The sequence below is a fragment of the Perognathus longimembris genome, chromosome 5 (assembly GCF_023159225.1).
Source record: "Perognathus longimembris pacificus isolate PPM17 chromosome 5, ASM2315922v1, whole genome shotgun sequence".
Lineage (NCBI taxonomy): Eukaryota > Metazoa > Chordata > Mammalia > Rodentia > Heteromyidae > Perognathus > Perognathus longimembris.
In genome coordinates, this window is record NC_063165.1 from 41,135,894 (window position 1) to 41,156,132 (window position 20,239).

The 20,239-nt window shown below is 42.2% G+C and overlaps 1 protein-coding gene across 2 annotated transcripts in view; it reads right to left on the minus strand.

The window, feature by feature from the left end:
* Usf3 (upstream transcription factor family member 3) overlaps positions 1 to 10,994 on the minus strand; it is a 35,258-nt gene extending 24,264 nt beyond the window's left edge. For both annotated transcript variants that reach the window (XM_048346632.1, XM_048346631.1), the window contains exon 1: positions 10,707 to 10,994. The gene's annotated coding sequence lies outside the window, so the exon portion shown is untranslated. The remainder of the gene's footprint in view (positions 1 to 10,706) is intronic.
* Positions 10,995 to 20,239: the final 9,245 nt, after the last annotated feature.

A 20,239-nucleotide genomic window follows, 5' to 3' on the forward strand; every position in this document is an offset into this window, starting at 1 on the left:
AGGATTTTTGGAGGGTTGAAGGATGATCCTAAATTCTCCCCAATACGCAAAAGCAAAGGAGTGCAGCTGCTCTCCAAAGTCTCTTTCCAATGGGTTTCTCAGGCTCCCCCCATAAAGATAGATCCTACAGGCAGTGGATGGTCCCCAGGGAGAGATTCTCTCATTGTCCATGGGTTACCTAAAGTCCTCCATATATTCCTTACAATAAGATCTGCCCTAAATTCCAAAAGTCTCCTTCCCTTCAACTTCCAATCTTCTCTCTTGTAGGAGCCTAAGAACTTACTCATGGACATGCCATGAAGACAATGACATTAGGAAGATAGCCTAAAACGTGTGCATGGTCTATGCTAAAAAAAAAAAAAAAAGAGAGAGACTATTTTTAGGGCATTCATCTCAGACTTGACAAATAAGGCTTGAGAGGGCCCACAAGAGGTTTTTGTTTGTTTTTGTATTAGCATACTATACCAAGGGATTTTACTGTGATGTGTATATAAAAGTATTTCCTGGTGGGCACTGGTGGCTCATGCCTGTAATCCTAGCTACTCAGGAGATTGAGATCTGAGGATGGTGGTTCAAAGCCAACCCAGGCAGGAAAGTCCAAGAGATTATTATCTCTAATTAACCACCAAAAAAACAAAAAACAAAAACCTGGAAGTAGAACTGTGGTTCAAATCTTGCCTTGTTTTGTTTTGCTGTCCTGACAATAGAATCCAAGGCCTTAAAGCTACAAGGCAAGTACTCTACTACTAAGCTACATTCCTAAGTGTATATTTGTCTGTCTGTTCTGTCTCCCTCTCTCTCCCTCTACCTCTCCCTCCCTCTCCCTCTCTCTCCCTCTCCCTCCTTCTCCCTCCCTCTCTCTCTCTCCTTCTCTCTCCCTCTTCTTCTCCCTCCCTCTCTCTTTGCCTGCCCTGGGGAATGCCTGGGTACTGTCCATGACTTTTTGTGCTCAAGGCTAGCTCTCTACCATTGGAACTTGAATCATAGCTCCACTTCCAGTTTTGGGGTGGTTAATTGTAGATAAAAGTCTCACAGACTTTCCTGCCAGGACTGGGTTAGAACCAAAATCCTCATATCTCAGCCTCCTGAGTAGCTAGAATTATAGGTGTGAGCCATTGGCTCCTGGCTCTAAATCCCTTTTATGTCTCTTCAATCTTGTATTTCCATCATACAATGTGATGATAGTATATATTTTATCTATGAGAGAGCCAGATTGTGTGTTCACCCCCCCACACACCCATTCATATACTGAAGTCCTAACCTTAATTTAGACACAAGGCTAAGCATTGGTGGCTCATGCCTATAATCCTAGCTACTCAGGAAGCTGAGATCTGAGGACTGCAATTCAAAGTCAGCCCAGGCAAGAAAGTCTCTGAGACTCTTATCTCCAATTAACTACCAAGAACCAGAAGGACAGCTGTGGTTCAAGTATACAGTGCTATCTTTAAGCAGAAAAGCTAAGGTACAGTGCTCAGGCTCTGAGTTCAAGCTTCAGTTCTAGCGCAGACACACAAAAAAAGATGTAGCATTTGCATATAACCTAAGTATGTCTTTCTGCATACTTGAAATAATGTCTACAGTGCTTATAGTATCTAGAATAATCTGTTACATAAATACGTGCTGCAATTTGCTTTTCTAAATATTTGCAACAAGTTGTCAAATCTGTGGATACAGAACCTGAAGATACAGAGGGCCAATATATTAAAATTTTAATATGTTTCCCTCCTATGAAAAACTGGGGCTTGAACTTAGGGCTTGAGCATTGTCCCTGAGTGTCTTTTGCTCAAAGATAACATTCTACCATTTGAGCCATTGCTCCCTATCTTTTTCGTGTGTGTGTGTGTGTGTGTGTGTGTATTGTCCCTGAGTGTCTTTTGCTCAAAGATAACATTCTACCATTTGAGCCATTGCTCCCTATCTTTCTTTTTCGTGTGTGTGTGTGTGTGTGTGTGTGTGTGTGTGTGTGTATTGTCCCTGAGTGTCTTTTGCTCAAAGATAACATTCTACCATTTGAGCCATTGCTCCATATCTTTCTTTTTCGTGTGTGTGTGTGTGTGTGTGTGTGTGTGTGTGTGTGTGTGTGTGTGTAACTTTCCTCCCTGGGCAGCTTTGAGCCATGCTCCTCAGATCTCTGAGGATCTGGGATTATAGGTATGAGCCACTGGCACCCACTTTGTTTTGAGACAGGATCTCACTATGTAGCAATCAAGGCCCAGCTTTGAACTCATGATCCTCCTACCTCAGCTTCCTGAGTGTTGGTTTACAAGGGTGTACCACTACCACGTTTGGGTAGAAACTTTTTACAGCTCCTAAAATGGAGCTGCACACATCTGTATTCCAGATATTTGGGAGGCTGAGACAAAAGGGTCTCTTGAATCCAGTATTTCAAAGCCAGTCTGAGTAATACAGAAACTCCACTTCAAAAATAAACAAAATAGAAAGCTTATAAACATGATTCTAAGGCACAAGCATTGCAATAGTTAATAAAACTATTGTCCAGCACAATGTACCCTTCACCCCACACCAACAAGTCAACAGTGTGCAGTTCTATGAGGACAGTCTTTACTGTCAACTCAAGGCTGACATCTACTATTGGGTTATGAAAATTTTATTCTTTAAATTTCAGCATCCTCACATTCAAAACTGGGTAAGTACCACCAGTTTCAGAGAGGACTGCTATGAGTTTATGATAATGCATTTAACGTCTCTAGCAAAGTACTAATTAATACATGGCAGGACTGACTGAGAAGATGAAGATCATCTGGTACGCGTTTCTTAACTGGGACTTATATTTACCCTCAGACACCGCTATCTATGTTTACACACTTGTTCTTTCACCCCTACATAAACCCCTAAAGCTAACTCTTCTGTAAAGAGGTACTTTTATTTCGTCCTTAATTGTCTATCTTTAGCTTCCAAGCTATAAAGATTTCCCTCACATGAAACAAGAATTTACTGCCCTTTTCTGCCTCCCATTCCTTTCTATTTTGCTCTCACTGTGAAATTTCTTCTAATCCCAATCCTTTCTAAACCCAGGCAACCAAAAATGCTTTCTTGGAGGGCAGACACTGTTTTGACCAAATCAAATACCTTTTCTCTGTTATCAATCTACTTCCAGAAGCAGTTTAAGTTGCTGTACTGTCCCTTTCTTCAAATGCTGTATCCCAAATTGTCTTTTTTTTTCTGTCTGCATCCTCTTTCTCTAGTATAAAACCTTCTCTTTTCTTTCTCATTTGAATTCCTAGTTTCAGTACTCTCTCTCATTTGCTGTTTACTTTCTCTGTTAAAAGTTTCCACTTTTTTCTGTGTAGAAGCCATTACATATATTTTCATTTTGATAAGTATTATTTCATATGATCAGAGGCACAGAGGCATTACGCCTTTGTGTTCCTCCCCTAAACCATTATCTTTTTATAAAGGTATGTTCAGCTTTGACTTTGATCTTGCTCCACGTCTTTGGCTAGGCAAAGCTCTCTTCAGAACATGTCAGTTCAAAATAAGTAAACAGGTTGGTGTAGAAAATGATAAATTCCCTCACTTTCAAGAGACTTAAATTCAAAGTCCTTCCTTTTATCAGTGACATCAAACCCATAACCTCACTATAAACCCAAAAATAACCTATAAGGCTTTTCACTAAATTTTATCAACATTCTTCACAACGTTAGTTTCTGTCAGTTCATTACTACTTCCTTAGTTTAGGCCCTGTTACAAGTTGGCAAATCATAGTCTTTTTTGCTCTCTCTTTCCTGTTCTTCAATGATTTCTATGTCCTACTTCCTCATCAATCTTCTCTTCCAATTAATAAAATTCCAACATCCTCCTCTGATTCTCCAGAATCTATGGAATAGCCCTATGTATATAAGGGTTTCACACCCATAACTTGTACTAACCTTGGATTTCAAGTATTTGGGGAAAATTGTACTGAATATGTCTAGACATTTCCTTTGTTGCTAATCTCCAAACAATGCAGTATTAGCTAAGTGTGGCAGTGCACACCGATAATCTTAGCACTTGGGCACTGAGACAGGAAGGCTGCCAAATTTGAGGACAGCCTTGGCTACACAAAATATAGGGTGTGTGTGTGTGTGTGTGTGTGTGTGTGTGTGTGTGTGTGTACATATGTATAGTATTAACAGATACTGCCAGATATTGTTTAACAATGGGTTTTTTGGTTAATGACAGTCCACAAATATGTTTGTGGTCCCCTGAGATTGTAATTGAAATCTATTGCCTAGTGTTTTTTTCTTCTGTATCTCTTCTGTTTAGATATGTTCAGACATAAAAATGCCACTGGGTTACAACAGCCTACAGTATTCATACCAGTAGTAAGTGTACTAGTTTGTAGCTTATAATAGAACAGGCTACACCTTGTCAAAAAAATTGTGTTCAATTAATAAATAAATTAAATTAAAAAAAGAGAACAGGCTATAGCAGATAGCCTGGTCAAGGCTAGCACATTACCACTTAAGCCACAGCTCCACTTCTGGCTTTTTGGTTATAAATTGGAGATAAGAGTCTCGCAGACTTTCCTGTCCCAGTTGTCTCTGGACTGTGTGTGATTTTCAGATCTCAGCCTCCTGAGTAGCTAGGATTACAGGAGTGAGCTACACAGCACCCGACTCCTATTGGTCTTTTTTTCATTAAAATGTATCATTCTTCATTTCTGCACTTAAAAGACTAAAACCATTTTTTCCTGACCCTGATTCCCTCTAGGTGTTTGTTCCCCTTCCTCCTCTCAACCATGACGCTTCCTGAATGACTAGTTTCCATATAACCTATCCCCTCTTCTTCAATGCTATTTTCTCTTCAACCATTGACTTTCATTCAAAAAAACAAATGCTCACAGCACTATAAGATTACACACTGCCAAATCCAATGAATGTGTAGGAAATACTGTGATTTGGGCTGCCTGGAAATAATGTCTTGCTTTTTCTTTGGAGAGCTTCTCTGCTCTATTCCTGAGTTCCAATGGGGCTGCAAATATGGGGCATCTCTGGGGTCAAGGGTTATCTAGTATGACTCTTTCATAACAAGGAAAGCTGGCAGGGCTGAGTTAGCCTCACACTCCCAATTCTTCCCAAGGCTTCAATGGTCTACCTTTTTTTTCCCCCTGTGAGCTTATCCAGTATCTGGCCATAAACATCATTGTCTGTGTAAGGTAGCTAGAGTCCATTGTTATTTTTGGTTTGTTTTGAGATACAGTTTTGTGAAATTGCTCAGACTTGTCTCAAGTAGTTACTGATTCACTTTCTCCTCTTTCCATCTCTAGACTGATGAGACTGCAGGCATGCACCACCGTGCCTGGCAACTTCTGTTGCTTGTAACTGAAAAGAATTGTACCCTACAAGTGGTTTACAGGTCTGGCCTCTCATGATTTCACCATGAATTTCTCTGTTCCTTCTCTGAGGCTTCTGCTGTTTCAGGAAATAGTAGCTAATATGATCATTCTTTCCCCAGCAGACCCAATAATGACTTCATGAATTGGGAAATAATACTGTCTGAGCCGAGTCAGACAAGAAATTATACTGAGTGCTGGTGGCTCCGGTCTATAATCCCATCTACCAGGTAGGCTGAGAATGAGAGGGTTGCAGTTTGAGGCAAGCACAGGCCAAAAAAGAAAAAAGAAAGAAAAATCGAGACCCCCCCTTTCACAACTAATAGCTGGATAAAGTGGTGAGTAGCTATCACCTATGCCATGTAGGAAGCTGAGATTGGGAAGATCCAGGACAGCCAAGACAAAAAAGTCTATAATATTCCATCTCAATGAAAAAATATTGGGCCTGGTTATATGGGCCTGTCATCCTAGCTAGGAAAAGGAGCCTCAAACAGGTAGATCACGGTTCAGGCACAAGGTTTAGGAAGGAATTAAGACCCTATTTCAAAAATAACCAGTGTCCCCCAACCCGAAAAAGGGGGGACTGTAGACATAGCTCAGTGTTGTAAAGTACCTGCCTAGTAAAGGCCGTGAATTCAAACCTGAATACTACAAAGAAAGAGGGAGGGAGGGAGAAAGAAACAGAGAAAGAGAAGAAAGGAAAAAGAGAGAGAAAACAGAAGAGCAAGAAAGAGATTGCAAGGAACATAAAGAGTAAGTGGGGGAATCCTAGAGCAACTCTTTGTATCAAGACTAGCAGAAAAGTTACCAAGAGACTGGTGATATCCTACAGAGACAAGATCGGCAAAGGCTTACACCACTCAGGAATAAAAGTTCGCAAACCACATCTGTATGACTTGAAAGTCGAGGCTCCTTCACACCCACCCTCACATTCTACTCATATCAATCTACTTGCTTTCTCACTTCCACATTTCTGTTGCTGCTATTCAAGATGGAATAGTCACATGGACTTTGCAACTGGGAACTCCTATCATATTCTTTGAAACTCTTCAATTACATAACACATTTAACTAAGTGTCTATTAATGACAAGTCTATAGACTAGACATCGTCACAGTTCCAAACATCATAAAAAATGTTTTAGTATGAAATATACTTTATGAACTTACTAGCTTTTCCATAGACTATAAGCTTCTAAGTAGTAGAAATCAGATCTTTCATACTCTGCTCTCAACAATTAGTACTCAATAAGGAGATAAAAAATATCTTCTGAAAGAGTATCTGGTCTTTCCTAGTTTTTCCTTACTAATCATCATATCATAGATCTTGGGCACTTTTATTTAATTTAGCATCTAATGAATAGTGCATTGAATCCCTTAATTAACCGATATGAGTGATCTCCAATCTTCCCTAAAAGTTCTTATGAGCTGAGTTCACCACTTACTATTTCTGTATTCTCTTTAGCACCTAATGGTTGTACATATGTTAAATACTCAATAAATACTTGATGAACTGAATTAAAAACACAGTATTAGCACATTAATAAGAGTAACATATCATGCCCTACTGATCTAATTAAAAGGTCTGGTCTTCTGAAGTAGTTCAATTGTACCCATATGGAAAGTTTAATAAGAAAAAGAAAAATTACCCAATCGGACAGTTAGCAGTTTTCTCTTGACAAGAGATTCACAAATATTTTATGGATAAAAAGCTCAGAGAAAGGAAGAGATTCAAGGTATATATGACTGTGTATATTAGATAGAAATAACATATTTAAGGGACTAGTCACAACTACAAATCACTTAGGTTCTACTAATCTTCTAAAAGTTCATAAAAAAAACAGGCACCAGTGGCTCATACTTGTAATCCTAGCTAGTCAGGAGGCTGAGATCTGAGGATCACGGTTTGAAGCTAGCCGAGGCAGGAAAGTCCAAGAGACTCTTATCCCCAATTATCTACTAGAAAACCAGAAGTAGCCCTATGGCTCAAGGTGGTGGGGCACTAGCCTCCAGCAAAAAAGCTCAGGGACAGCACCCAGACCCTGATCCTGAGTTCTAGCCAAATGACTGATGACAAAAAAAAAAGTCTGTAATAGAAGTACAAAGCGTGGTATTAAGTAGCAAAGCTAATAAATGCCAAATTTACCTATGTTAGAGATGTTTACAGTTATCTTTGTATAATATTTAGCATAGCAGCCAATTACTCATATAACAATTTATTAAGTGTCTATTAATGACAAATTCAATGTTAGGTCTTAGGACTACAATGATCAAGAGACTACAGTTTCTTTGGTGATGAACTTTCAGCTCTGCCATGTTGCAAGGATACTGAGGAATATATGTAAATAATACCCTTTAACATAGAGGCCCTAGGGGCTGGCAGTCTGGTATGGAAGGAGGATAAACCACATGTCCACATGTGAAGAGTGCTAATATATAAGTAAATGTAAGCTGTTGTGCTAGAGGCAAGGCCTAGCAGTAGAGCACCTGCCTCACAAGCATAAGGCATGAGTTCAAAGAACTGCACCTCCTTCCAAAATAAACAAGCTAGTATAGGCCACACCACAAGAAATAAACAACCTAACAAGAATTAGGCAAAGATATGGGAAAGCTGACATCTATATATGAATTCAGTGCTAGCTGAGGTATGAAAAGCTACTAAGACAGAGACATCAGGACAGAATCAAGCCCACAACTATGGTTGCACGTAGTCAAGAAGGCCCCAAACCAAGGCATTCAATTTAAAGCAAACCATTATAGAAAAAACAACCATTAAAGCCAGAAAATAAAATACATCTTGCCATTATGTTTGGGCATAATGAAACACATATACAAAACATTAAAAAAAATTTTAGGGCTGGGGATATAGCCTAGTGGCAAGAGTGCCTGCCTCGGATACACGAGGCCCTAGGTTCGATTCCCCAGCACCACATATACAGAAAACGGCCAGAAGCGGCGCTGTGGCTCAAGTGGCGGAGTGCTAGCCTTGAGCGGGAAGAAGCCAGGGACAGTGCTCAGGCCCTGAGTCCAAGGCCCAGGACTGGCCAAAAAAAAAAAAAAAAAAATTTTAAACTATCGCATGCTATAACATGAAGGGAATCTTCTAAACAATATGTGGCCATGCACTGGTGACCTCACATCTGTAATCTTAGCTACTCAGGTTGAGATCTGAGAACTGAGGTTCGAAGTCAGCCCAGGCAAGGAAAGTCTGTGAAACTCTTCTCTCCAACTAACCACCATAAAGCCAGAAATGGAGCTGTGGCTCAACTGGTAGTGTTTAACCTTGAGCAAAAAAGTTCAGGGATAGCATTCAGGTCCTGAGTTCAAACTCCAGTACTGGAACAAAATTAAATTATATTAGGAATACATAGTATAAAAGTTGGAGAAACCTTAATAAAAAGGATAATTAAAACTTGTTGGTACTGAGGGGAATTGCAAGAAAAGTCCGTATCCTGAGAGATGCTAATGTTAACAAAAGCAGGGATCTACCAAGCATCTTTGGGATGGGAGGGGGCTCAAAGACTCCCCCGGAGAAGCAGTGGGGTAGGGGAGGGAGTTGGATGTAAGTGAAGACCTGACTTGAAACAGCATGTAACAGTGTGAGACAATCCTAGCAATGTGGACACTGGTCTAGAGGTATGGTAGTTCTTAGTCCTGGCTGCTGAATAGAATACTTGGAGAATATTAAAAGGTATGCCTGGTCACTCTTCCTTCTAGATTAAAATTAATGGGGGGAGGGAAGATGGCCTGGGCATTAAAATTTAGAGGCACAAAAGGTAATCCTAATGAACAGTCACTCTAAGATCCACTGGGCTAGACAACAGACGGTAAAACATATGAGATATGGTTAAGATCTAAGCTTGATTTAAGTCCTAGTTTATGAGCAACAATTCTGAGCTGATTACCTATAGAAGCTTATCTTCTGACCTGAGTTAAACATTCTCAATTTTCTTAATGTTTCTTTTACTTTGCTGATAGGCTAAACTCTGAAAACAATGGAATAATGCATAAACTTCTTGTACATGACTGTCTTACTCTCCGCTGAGTCTACAAGTTCAGAAATTTTACTTCTGTGACATTCCATAGACAACCTGGAAAATAACTATGCCAAAATCTAAGCTGTCTAGCCCTGCAATGCTGTGCTGTGTGTGTGTGTCCTTGGGCTTGAACTCAAGACCTGGGCACTGTCCCCTATGCCTTTTTTGTTCAAGACTTGCACCCTATCACGAGAGCCACAAGTGGTAGTTACTACTTGTAACTGCAGATTAACCAATTATGGTTAAGTAGAGATATGCGTGTCACAGACTTCTTTCTCTGCCTAGGCTGCTTCTGAACCAAAATCATCAGATCTCAGCCTCCTGAGTAGCTAGGATTAATATAGGTATGATCGAGAACGGCGCCAGCTTTGAGCAAGAAAACTAAAGGACAGAGTCCGGGCCCTGAGTTAAAGGACTAGTACTGGCACACACATACAAACACACAAGGAAATAAATAATAAAAATAAATCGGTACATTGTTTATAAGCAAACAACTATCTTCTTTACCTGCAACGTTGAACCCAACTTTCTGGTTTTGTATGTGGTGTTAGGCCACCAAATCTACCTAATGGTAAAACGTGTCATCCGAATTATTATTTACGATTGTGCAGTTAGGTTTGTAGTCTCATGCCCACATGAAGATTATAAGTAAAGTCAGAGATGAAGAAATAAACAAAGGCAAAGGACCCTGTTGCAACGTGAAGGGGGTGAAGTGCGGTGAAGGACCGAGTAGGGCAGGGTTCACCAAGTCGTGAACCCTGCACGAGGGCGGGAGAACTCTTGGGTCACTTGAGGAAATGTGGAAGTAGACTTCACGAGTTGTACCACTCCCATCTCAGGACGCAAAACACGGGCTTGGAGACCAAACCCGCCGGCCTCGGCCACGGGGAGGAAGAGTTACCGTAAAGCCGCCTGACTTCCAAAGAGTGGGTCCGAAGGAAAGTCGGAGGGGCCGGGAGGTGAGCGGGATGGCAAAGGCCATCCGTTGTGGACCTAGGCTGACCCGGCTCTTTATGCACCCAGGACTTCCCGGGGCCACCCCCCATCCCGCGCGCGACCCTCCCCGCCCCCCCCAGCCCCACGGGCCTGGCACCCCAGGATCGCGGGGAGGTCGGGGAGGAGAGGGGTGCGCGCACCGCCGGCACCCACACAGAACCACTACCGTGGGGTCCCGGAAAGGATGCACGCAGGGCTGAGCCCGGGCCGCCCCGAGCACGAAGGGGGTGGGTGGAGCCGAGCCCGGGGCCGCCCCCCGGAGCCGCCCCCGCCGCCCCGGCTGTCAGCGCCCTCACCCCCCCCGACTCCCCCCCCCCTCCCCGCGCCGCACCGCACTCACCCGCTGGCAGTGCGGTCTGGGCCGCCGTGTTGGCGGTGGTGACGGCGGCGGCGGTGGCGGTGGCGGCGGCTCCCGCCTGGGTCATGATCCCAGGCGGGAAAGGCAGGGGTGTTTGATCACCCCGGTGAACCTCTCGGTCCCCAGCCGCCGCCGGCTCCTCCGGGGCTGGGGGAGCGCGGGCCCAAGCCCTCCTCTCCCCCCGCCCCCGCCGCCTCTTCCAGCGGCCACCGCCGCCCCTGCGAGTCCTCAAGGCCGAAGACCCGGCGGCAGCGCGGCCTCAACTTTCCCAGCCCCCCTCCCCCCCCGCCCCTCCCCGCCCCTCCCGCGGCCGCCGCTCGGCAAGCCGACAGCCTACCCTCGGTGCGCCGCCCTCCCGCCCCTACCACTCAGATCACCAGTCCGGTGCTAGGGAAGCTGCGGCGGTAGCCAATCAGAAACCAGAATGCAGTTGGGCTAGGCTAGAGAGGCGGGAGCAGGTGGAGGGGAAAAAAAACCTAGGAGGGAACGGGCCTCAGGCGGCCCAATGAGGAGGGCCGGGGGGCGGAGGTGTGCAAGTTGGGTTGAAGAAACAGGAAATATTCTTAAAGGTAGAGTGACGGGCAGGAAGGAAAGCCAGTCGGTGAATGGGAAAGAGGTTGGCCCGGCTCCTTAAAGGGGACGCCTACGGAACCGAGTCCAGGAGGTGTTCGGGGAAACTTCTTTGTATCCTGCTCGCTCACTCTCCTGCCTTTCCACCTCTTCCGTTGGGAGTTTGGAAGTGGAAGAAGTTAGGAGAAAGAGAGCACGGGAGTCTGGGGGAGTTAAAGAACTTATCCTTGCCCGGAAGGCAGGCGGGTGGATATCTGGGTTTGAAGAGTGATGTGGGAAGGAGTGAAGCCTGTCCTCAGCCACGCACGTCCCTTCCACTGGTTGCCTACACGGTGCCGCTCCGGTTCGTGGGCTGTGATTGCAGCCAAGCCACCCAGCCTGTAGTATCTGCAGTCAGAAGATGGCTGTGCCCAGAAATGGCCTGTAGGGCTCCTAGCTGAGTGAAGGGAATGTGCAGAGGTTGCCAAGTTTGGGTCATGGAATGGAGAACTAAGGGGCGTCCGTGTCCTCGAGCCTTGGCCACGGCTTCTGTTTTTCCTGGTTTGGGTCTGTTTCATAAGCCTTCTACCTAGTGGTGGTGCAAGATGGCCAAGCCCTTCCACAACCCAAATTGGAAAAGTCCCAGATCGTAAATGTCCCTGGGTTATGACGAGAAAGTAGATCTTGCGTTGGTGGGGGGAGGGGGGGAAGTAAAGTTAAACAGTAACTAATCTTCCGTTTGTGCAGCTTTTTGAGAAGCTATGGTGAAATAGAACTTCAATGTTGCTTTAAAACGATGTCACTAATACAGTCTGAAATCTTGCTTTAATTCTTTGCATCTAAGCCAATGAAGTTTTAATTAGCTTTTGGATGAATTTGACACTCCTCAATCCAAGCTTCGGAGAAGACTCTAGAATTTAGAACCTTAATAGTAATGACAATAACACGATCAGGAAATAATATAGCAACAAATAAATGGAAGTACAATATCTCTATGGCCAACTGTAAGTAACTGCGGTAAGAATATAAGGTATTTTGGTTCATATCAATTCTAGGATATACATGACTTCTTAAACAAGGCACAATTAATTATAAATCCAACCAAGTTTTGATGACTTAGAAAACAGGACTTTTAGTACAAGAAATGTATCCAATGCCTAATGTATGAAACTGTAACCTCTCTGCAATTCAGTTTGATAATAAAAATATATATAAAAGAAAACAGACTTTTGTGAACCAGTTAAAAATATCCATGAACCAAGAGCCAGTGGCTCACACCTGTAATCTAATCTAGCTACTTAGCAGTTACAAGCCAGCTGGAGTGGGAAAGTCCAGTGGCACTCTTAATGGCCAATTAACACCCCGCCCTCCAAAAAGCCAGAAGTTCTACAAGTGGTACAAAGTGGGCCTTGAGAAAAACAAAAAAAGCTCATGATCTGAGTTCAAGCCCAGGAAGCCCCTCCATAAACATATTTACACATGTATGTATATGTGTTTATATAAATGTATATATATATATACATTAATACATTGTCATTTAGAAGTGAAAGAACAGTTTATTTTTATAAAGATCAGAATAAAAGTTTTAAAATTTAGTTTTCATATCCCATCTGGACATATGATTAACCTACACTAAACCTACATACGTAAAATGCCGATGATAAATTGGACATATGCCTACCCCTGTGAGACCATTTCTACAATAAGAAAAAGAACATTTACATCTGTCACCTTCACATTTCCCCCATGTTCCTAGTTCATTTTTTCCCTGCTCCCATCCTATCCCCCCATTAACCACTAATCTGCTTTCTATCACAATTAGTTTTCACTTTCTAGAGTGTTACCTAAATGAAATCATTCAATGCATACTCATCTATTTGAACTTCCTAAATATAGTTGTTTGGATTAATAATTAGCTTTAGTTGCTGAGTAGTATTCCATTGCATGACTATTTCATATATATTCATACTTGTTGGACACTGGCGTTTCCAGTTTTTAACTATAACCAATGAATATGTTATGAATATTCATATTCATGTCACATCTTAGTACAGATATTTGCTTTTATTTTCTTTGGGTTACACTTCAATGAATATCTAATACAATGGCTGACTTATAGGGTAGGATATATTTGTCTTTTAAGTGCCAGACTGCTTTTGGAACTTGTGTCCTTCTGTATTCCCTTACAAGTATATGTAAGTTTCAATTGCTCCATTTCCTTTTCAGCCTTGATATGGTGGTTCTTTATAAAGTTCCATCTAAAAGGTACATAGGTATTGTGTTTCTTTATGTATATGCCAGTCCTAGAGCTTGAACTCAGAGCCTGGGTGCTGTCCCAAGCTCTTTTGCTCAAGGCTTGTGTTCTACCGCTTGAGCCACAGCTCCACTTCATGCTTATTTGATACATTTAGCTGATAAATTGGACATATTTAGAGATAGTCTCACTCAGGCTTTGTATTATGATCCACCAATGTCTTCCTCCTGCATAGACACCCAGCTGTTTTAATTGAAATATTATCTTTTGGCAGTACTCGGGTTTAAACTCAGGGTCTTGTGCTTGCTAGGCTGACACACAGAACCATGCTTCCAACCCTGTTTTTTGTGGGTTATTTTTAGGATAGGACATTATTTCCTGTTCAGGAGTATTATACATGAGCCATGATTCACCTGTTTGGGCTTCAGGTTGGGAGATCACAAGTGTGTATCACATCCTGCATGCCTTCCCTGAAGATGGAATCTTGTTGACTTTTTCCAAAGGCTGGCCTGGAACCTGGATCCTACCAGGTCACTTGGGATAAAAGGCGCATACAACTACTGATGCTCTGTATCATTTCATGTACTTATTACCTATTTGATAAGCAGATCTACCATAGTTATGTAGGAATTAGGTAGTTTCTTTAGGAAGTGAAGGTCTCTTTAATCTTTCAATTTTTTTTTTTTTTTTGGCAGTCCTGGGGGTTGAATTCATCAAGATCTTTACTTGCTAGACAGAAGTTCTTTCACTTAAGCATAGCACCAGTCACATATTAACCATTTGAATACTTTCAGTGAAGTGTTATTCAACTTTTTGCCTGTTTTTATTGAATGTAAAGTTCTTTTCTTTTTTTTTTGTCAGTTGTGGGACTTGAACTCAGGGCCTGGGCTGAGCTCTGTCCCTAAGCTCTTTTGCCCACGCTCTTTTGCTCTACCACTTTTAGCCACAGTGCCACTTCTGGGTTTTGAGTGGTTAATTGGAGATAAGATTCGCATGGAAACTTTTCTGCCTGGGCTGGCTTTGAACCATGATACTCAGATCTCTGCCTCTTGAGTAGCTAGGATTACAGGGAGTAAGCCATTGGCTCTCAGCTGCAGGAGTTTTTTTTCTTCTGATTATAAGCCCTTTATCAGATAAGGGCTATACAAATCCTCTGCTCAGCCTCATTAGTGCTAGATTACAAACATACACTATCACATATGTATTCTTTTCATTAAGTGTTCAAATAGTATCACTAAAGTATAACATTTCTTTTTTTTTTTTGGCCAGTCCTGGGCCTTGGATTCAGGGCCTGTGCACTGTCCCTGGCTTCTTCCCGCTCAAGGCTAGCACTCTGCCACCTGAGCCACAGCGCCCCTTCTGGCCGTTTTCCATATATGTGGTGCTGGGGAATCAAACCCAGAGCTTCATGTGTAAGAGGCAAGCACTCTTGCCACTAGGCCATATTCCCAGCCCAACATTTCTTTTCTTTCTTTCTTCTTTTTTTTTTTTTAATGGAGGATCCCCTGTGGTGTCACACCTAAGACCATACAGTCTTCTGCATGTTCTTCAAGGTGTACTTTATTTTTGTTGAGATTAATTCTGTGTTGCTTAAACTAGTCTTGATCTCATGGGTTCAAGCATTCATCCCAGTCCAATGCTCTAGTACTACTACACAGGCCTCTGCCATCATGTCTGGCTATGGTGGATTACAAGTTAATTTTTGTTTATTGTGGAAGTATGGATCAAAATTCATACTTTTCCATTGGGAAAATCGATTTTACCACATTAATTTTTTTTTTTTTTTTTGGCCAGTCCTGAGCCTTGGACTCAGGGCCTGAGCACCATCCCTGGCTTCTTCCCGCTCAAGGCTAGCACTCTGCCACCTGAGCCACAGTGCCCCTTCTGGCCGGTTTCCATATATGTGGTGCTGGGGAATTGAACCGAGAGCTTCATGTGTAGGAGGCAAGTACTCTTGCCAGTAGGCCATATTCCCAGTCCTCCCACATTAATTTTTTTAAGGACATTTTTTTCTCTAGTGAAATGTTTGTACCTTATGTAAAGATCAAGTGGTCATTTAAGTGCAGACATATTTCTATTTAGTGGCCATTATCTGTTTCTGCCAACCACGTTGTCTGTATGCAGCTTCGTGTCTGGAAGCCGTATGAGTCCTTAATTGCATTTCTATATAGAATAAAGTATGATAAATTAAAAAAAATGCTAGTCAATAAAATTTGACAGGGCTGGGAATATGGCCTAGTGGCAAGAGTGCTTGCCTCCTACACATGAAGCTCTCGGTTCGATTCCCCAGCACCACATATATATATATATGGAAAAAGGCCAGAAGGGGCGCTGTGGCTCAGGTGGCAGAGTGCTAGCCTTGAGCAGGAAGAAGCCAGGGACTGTGCTCAGGCCCTGAGTCCAAGGCCCAGGACTGGCCAAAAAATAAAATAAAATTTGACTAGACTCTAATGTGTGTGTGTGTGTGTGTGTGTGTGTGTGTGTGTCAGTACTGGGGCTTGAACTTAGTGCCTGGAACTCTTTTTTTCCATTGAAGGATGAGCAACCTCACTTTCTTGCTGGTTTGTTGGAGACAAGAATCTTATGAACATTCCTGCCCAGGTTGGCTTTAAACCTCAATCCTCCAATCTCAGCCTCATGAGTAGCTAGAATTACTAGGATCTATTTGATGTAGAAGGAAATGAACGTATGTTCATAAGTATTTCATGTTTTTACTTACATTTTGCTGGAGAATCAAACCCAGCCTCCTAATCCTACATGTTATTTGTTTCAATTATTTTTACTAGTAGAAATGCAACTCTTTGTAGCTTATGAGCTTGCTACACTAATTAACTAGAATAGCAAAAGTATCTTAGCATCTTTTGTATCATCTGCAAATAGACTTTTCTTCCCAACCTACATGCCTTCTTTTCCTATTGGACACAATAGGATACACCCTTTTAATATATTACTGGATTTTTGACAAAACTTTTCTTGAGTATATAAAAATTGATATTCTTCTCTGTTCGACAAAATCCACAAAAGCCATCTGGTCTTGCACTTTTCTTTGTGGGAAAGATCTTAACTACAAATTGCTTCACTCACACACATTTATCCCATTTTTCTTTAGGAAACAGCTTTAATGAAATGATTAACTTATAGCTCACCTATTGTAAGGAAATTATATTCTGTTGTATGGACATCATGTATGTTTATCCACTCACTAGTTGATGGGAATTTGGGATGGTCCTACTCTGGTTACTATGGAAACTGCTCCAACAACTTTTATGTACACTTTTGTTTTGCTATTCCTCGGGCTTGAACTGATCCCTGGCTTCTTTTTTGCTTAAGGCTAGCACTCTACCCCTTGAGCCACAGTACCACTTCTGGCTTTTTTCTGGGTATGTGGTGCTGAGGAATCGAACCCAGGGCTTCATGCATGTTAGCCAAGTACTCTACTGCTAAACCACAAGCCTGGCCACAAGTTTTTGTTGCTTTTTTTTGTGTGTGGATGCTTTAATTTTCCTGGCATATGTTCCTCAGTTTAATTGTATTACGAATGATTCAATGATATGTTTTACAATCTACCACTTTTTGAGTCAACTTGGTTCACTTCATCTAAACTTATTAAATGAGTTTATACTGTGTTATAATCATCTTATTGTCATTGCTCTGTGGCAGTGCTTCCTCTTTTTTTTTTTTTTTTACTGATTTTGTCTTCTCTGGTTCTTTGACCAGACTAGGGACTTAGCCTCAGGACCTTAAACTCAACTTTGTTCATTGCTGGAATTACCACTGAAGACACACCACCCCTTTCTAACGTTTTGTTGGCTAACTTGGAAATAAATCTCACAGATTTGTCTGGATGGGCTGGCTTTAATTTGTTGGTTTATTTTAGCTTTTTTTCAGCCTCCATGTTTATTTTTAAGATGTAAACTTGGGAGTCAGGCGCCAGTGGCTCACATCAGTAATTTGAGCTACTCAGGAGGCTGACATCTGAGGATCACAGCTTAAAGTCAGCCAATGCAAGAAAGCTCCTATCTTCAAATAACTACCAAATAAGCTGGAAGTGGAGTTGTGGCTCCTGTTAGAGCATTAGCCTTGAGCAAAAAAGCTCCAGGACTGCTCCAAGGCCTGGAGTTCAAGCCCCAGGACCAGCACCTGAAGCACCCCCCCCCCCCAGAGTAAAATTGGATTTTTTTGTTGTTGTTGTTGGTTGTGGGGCTTGAATTCTGGTCCTGAGCTCTTCAGCTCGACAGCACTCTCCCACTTGAGCCACAGTGCCACTTCCTAAAATTGGATTCTTTATTTCCTTTTTCTTGTAATTCATTATTACAAATTATTATTTAAGCATTTTCTGTATACCATACCATTTTCAGTGTTCGGCTATTTCTACTTTCCTGAGCTCCTAAGAAGTATGTTTAATTTTTAAATATGGACTTTCCAGATATGGTAGCAAGCTTTAAATTTTATTGTGGCTTACTAGGATTTGTTCTATTTTGGTCTTTCTTTACACTGACACTAGAGCCAGGTGCAGGTGGTTCACGCCTATAATCCTAGCTACTCAGAGGCTGAGAGCTGAGGATTGCCATTATCTCCAATTAACCACCAGAAAATCAGAAGTAGCGCTGTGGCTCAACTGGTAAGGAAGTAGCTTTGAGCTTAAGAGCTCAGGGACCAGCGTCCAGGCCCAGAGTTCAAACCCTATGACCAGTTAAAAAAGACAATATGATTAAGGTAATAATTAGCGGTACACACTAATACCTCTTAGGCTCAGAAAAAAGTACATTAACTGTGACTCCATTACCACATCATCATAAAACTTAGATCACTTCCCCCCCCCCCCCCATTGACATTGTCTCTTTTTAACTGTCAGGTTAGCTTAAACTTCCAATTCTCCTGGACTCAGCCTCCAGATACTCAGAATCTTGATTCAAAAGATCAAATAGGAACTTAGAATGTGGCTAGGTGGTAGAGTGCTTGCCTAGCATGCATGAAGTTCTGGGTTCCTCAGCACCACAAAAACAAAAAGCTGGAAATGGCGCTGTGGCTCAAGAGGTAGAGTGCTAGCCTTAGCAAAAAGAAAAAGAAGCCAGGGACAGTGCTCAGGACTTGAGTCCCAAGCCCCAGGACTGGGGTGGTGGTGGTGGAATCAAATAGGGAGGTTATTCCAAATTTGCCTGACAAGCTCCCACTGTCACCAGATTTGAGGTAGCTTAAGCTATCCTTACAAATATTAGAACAGGCTAGCTATACAAACCCAGGAAAACAATTTACATACAATAAATGAGAACCCCTGTAATAGATGCCTTTGACACGTGAATCATGAACGTGTTATGCATTTCCACTTCACCTTCTTCAATGGGAATTGAGACTTATGAATCAGCCAAGGTTAGGGCAAAATCCATCTGTGTGCTCTTATTTTTCTGTCCCTTCCAAGATTGAAGTATAACCTACGTTCTCAGTGGAATTGGCCTTAATATGAAAGCTGACATATCTTTAAGGAGACTAGAGACCATGGTTACTTATATATGCCTAGAACTTAGCTTCTCATTTTGTAGAAACAATTTATGTGTTCCCATTTTATGCTTCAGGGTCAGAGACTGCTAATAACAAGTACAACTCTAGACTGTTTGTTTTTCCCCCCTTGGACCTGTGCTGCGGCTTGAATTCCAGGCCCAGGAGCTATCCCTTACCTTTTTTCTCTCAAGGAAGGTACTCTACCAGTTGAGCCAAGCTCCACTCTTCACTTATTGGTTGTTATCTGAAGAGTCTCACAGATGGCTTTGAACCGCTACAGTCAGATCTCAGCCTTCTGAGTAACTAGGATTGCAGGCACAAGCCATTGGCACCAGGCCATATTGTTCATATCCTTATAGAGGACTTTTGATCTTGCTAACTAGGCTAACTCGGTAAGTGGGGACAAAGAAACAAAGACCTTTTAAAGCTACATTCATTTAACACAAACTTTAATGTACTTACCTCCTTCATTGAACTCAGATGTTTCTGAGGACAGTAAATATCTAAGTCAAAGATTAGAAACTTCATGCCCAGTAGAGAATTCTCCCATGTTGGACTTAAGCTCTCATTATGAATTTAAAGAGGCAGTTATTTTTCAAGATTCAGAAGATAGTTGAAAAAGGGACTGCTAGGGCTGGGGATATAGCCTAGTGGCAAGAGTGCCTGCCTCGGATACACGAGGCCCTAGGTTCGATTCCCCAGCACCACATATACAGAAAACGGCCAGAAGCGGCGCTGTGGCTCAACTGGCAGAGTGCTAGCCTTGAGCGGGAAGAAGCCAGGGACAGTGCTCAGGCCCTGAGTCCAAGGCCCAGGACTGGCCAAAAAAAAAGAAAAAGAAAAAGGGACTGCTAAGGGGCAGTGAGTTCAAGTCCCCCCATCCCAAAAAAGGTTAGGCTATTTGGCAACCACTTCATATTTACTCACTTCCAACTACTAAAACTTTGATCCAAAGGTTGTTATAATGAACTTGGCTCCTGTTTGTTCTCATGGATAACCCATACAGGAAGATGCCAGATAAGAGCTTTTAGGCAGTCCTACAGAGACCCACATAGTAAGAAACTAAAGTTACAAGAATGAGCCCCAGTGGTAGGTCCAGGTCTTGTCAAGCCTTCAAGATCATGCAACATGTAGTGTTTGACTACAAAATTATCTTAATTTAGAAGCACCAGTAAAGCTGCACATAGATCAACCTGTTTCAAACTGTCAAGTT